Source organism: Protobothrops mucrosquamatus, unplaced genomic scaffold (genome assembly GCF_001527695.2).
Source record: "Protobothrops mucrosquamatus isolate PMUCROS unplaced genomic scaffold, P.Mucros_1.0 scaffold600, whole genome shotgun sequence".
NCBI lineage: Eukaryota > Metazoa > Chordata > Lepidosauria > Squamata > Viperidae > Protobothrops > Protobothrops mucrosquamatus.
Genome location: NW_015386899.1, coordinates 1 through 2,635, shown reverse-complemented (window position 1 = coordinate 2,635; position 2,635 = coordinate 1).

Genomic DNA, 2,635 nt, shown 5'->3' with positions numbered 1-2,635 from the left:
GGAGATTTGCCCGAACTGGCTAATGACCTTGTTAATGGCTTGCTGATGACTTTTCCCCGGGCGGGGGCCTGCCTTGTGGGAGGCGGATGGCGCAAGACCGGACGAACGCCGGGCCTGACAATCCCCAGGTGTTAGCAGCGAGGTGATAGCGGGGCTGGCTAGCCACGGGGGAGGGGCTAGGCAGGGTGGACCTGGGAGGGGCGGGACGGGCGTGTAGTATTTAGAGCGCTGTGGAAATGTTACTCCCAGTGCTAACTTTGTTTCACATTGAAGCCTATGTAAAGCCTTGTTTCTCTTCTCTTTCTTTCCTCTTTCTCTCTCTCCCTCTCCCTCCAGGTTAGGAGAGAGAGAGAGAGAATGAAAGGCAGATGGCGCCGAACGGGCGGGGAGAGCAGGACGGAAGGTAGAAGCTCCCAGCCGCCCCCCCATCGCTTCTTCAGCTGAACAAGCAGGGAGGGGCAGGGAGGGGGAACAGGACAGGAGGCAGCAGCTCCAGTGGCGGCGGCCCCATTCCATCCTCAGCCAAACGGGCAGGGAGGGGGAGCAGGACGGGAGGCAGCGGCTCTGGTGGCAGCCACTGCAACATCGTCGGGGTCCCCGTCGCTGCCCCTGGCCCGGCCGCCCCCCCCGCCGCATCCTCAGCCACTTCGCCGTCTTAGGAGGAGGGCGCCAAGGCCGGGTGCACCATGGGCGGCCGCGCTGGCAACGGGGAGTGCCGACGAGGGGGGGTCCCGATCGCCGCCAGCCCCGCCGCCCTCGCATCCCAAGGTCTCCTTCTCCTGCAGCAACGAGGGCAGCAGCGGCGGCTCCCTGAAAGTGCCCGAGGAAGGTGCCACCGATGGGGCCGAGGTGGGGCCGGGCGGTGGAGAGCCCTGCGGCAGCCAGGCGAGCTTCATGCCTGACTGCCGTCCGGCCCGGGCTGGGGAGACATGTGGCCGGTTCGGCTTCCCGGGGAGCGATGCTCCCGCTGGCCGCCGCACCAGCCATGACTGCCGCCCAGCACGGGGAGACATGTGACTGGTTCGGCTGCCCAGGGAGCGGCCCAGGAAGCGATGCCCCAGCCGAGACTGGAACAAGTAAGCCGGGGGGGGGGCGAATCACCTGCCCCGCAGCCACTTTGCGGCGGTGCTCTGCGGACTCAGAGCTCCCTCCCTCCCCCCCTGCCACTGACCTTCCATCTCCGGCTCTGCTGCTGCTTGGCCAATGGTTGCGCCGGCTGGACATCGCAGGGGCTGCTCTCTCGGGGCTGCGGCTTACGGGAGGGCTGGCCCACTCAGCAAAGGCTCCAGGGGGTTGCTCCCAGCGGGGATCCCGGGGCTTCCCCGCATGGCTCCCCAGCCACGTGCGCCTGGGACGGGGCCAGCCCGGGAAAGGGACTTCCTGGCCGCCCTTCTCCCAGGGGGCGGGACACCCGGGCGCAGGGCCAATGAGGAGCCCTGCGAGGGGGCAAGTCCCATGAGAGAGAGAGAGAGANTTCTCTTTCCTCTCTCTCTTTCTCTTTCCTCTTTCTCTCTTTCTCTTTCCTCTAACTTTCTCTTTCCTCTCTTTCTCCTTTCTTTCCTCTTTTCTTCTCTTTCCTCTTTCCTTCCTTTCTCTTTCCTTTCTCTCTTTCCTCTCTTTCCTTTATTTCTCTTTCCTCTTTCTCTTCTCTTTCCTCTTTCTTTCCTCTCTCTTTTCTCAATTTTTTTTCTTTCCTCTTTTTCTCTTTCCTCTCCCCCTCGCTTTCTTTCTCTCTTTCCTTTCTCTTTCCTCTCCTTTCTCTCCCTCTTTCCTCTTTTCCTCTTTCCTCTCTCTTTCTTCTCTTTTCTTTCTCTTTCCTCTTTCTCTCTTTCCTCTTTCTCTTCTTTCTTTCCTCTCCCTTTCCTCTCTTCTCTTTCTCTTTCCTTTCTCTTTCTCTTTCCTTTCTCTTTCTCAATCTTTTTTCTTTTCTCTTTTTCTTTCCTCTCCCTCTTGCTTTCTTTCTCTTTCTTTTCTCTCCCTTTCCTCTCCCTTTCTCTTTCCTCTTTTTCTTTTTCCTCTCTTTCTCTCTCTCTTTCTCTCTCTCTTTCTCTTTCCCTCTCTCTTTCCTCTCTTCTCTTTCTCTTTCCTCTTTCTTTCTCTTCCTTTCCTCTCTTTCCTTTCTTTCCTCTCCTCTTTCTCTTTCCTCTAACTTTCTCTTTCCTCTCTTTCTCCTCTTTTCTTCTCTTTCTCTTTCCTCTCTGTCTTTCCTCTTTCTCTCTTTCCTTTCTTTCTCTCTTTCTTTCCTCTTTCTCTTTCCCTCTTTCCTCTCTTTCTCTTTCCTCTCTTTCTCTCTTTCCTCTTTTTCTCTTTTTCTCTTTTCTCTTTTTCTTTTTTTCCTCTTTCTCTTCTCTTCCTCTCTTTCCTCTAACTTTCTCTCTCTCTTTCCCCTTTCTCTTTCCCCTTTCTCTTTCCACTTTTTCTCTTTCCCTCTCTCCTCTCTGTCAGGCCCTGAGTGTCTTACCCCCCTCCGTTCCCAAGCCTCCGCTCCATTGTGGCTGTGCTGCTGCCTCCGGCGCCCGCCGTTGTGGCCGTTCCGGCTGACGCCTCCGCCCCGTTGGTGCGGCGCCGCTGCTCTCAGTTTCCACCATCCTGGCTGACATCATCAGGAGGCGCCGCGCCGTGTAGCGCGTTTGGG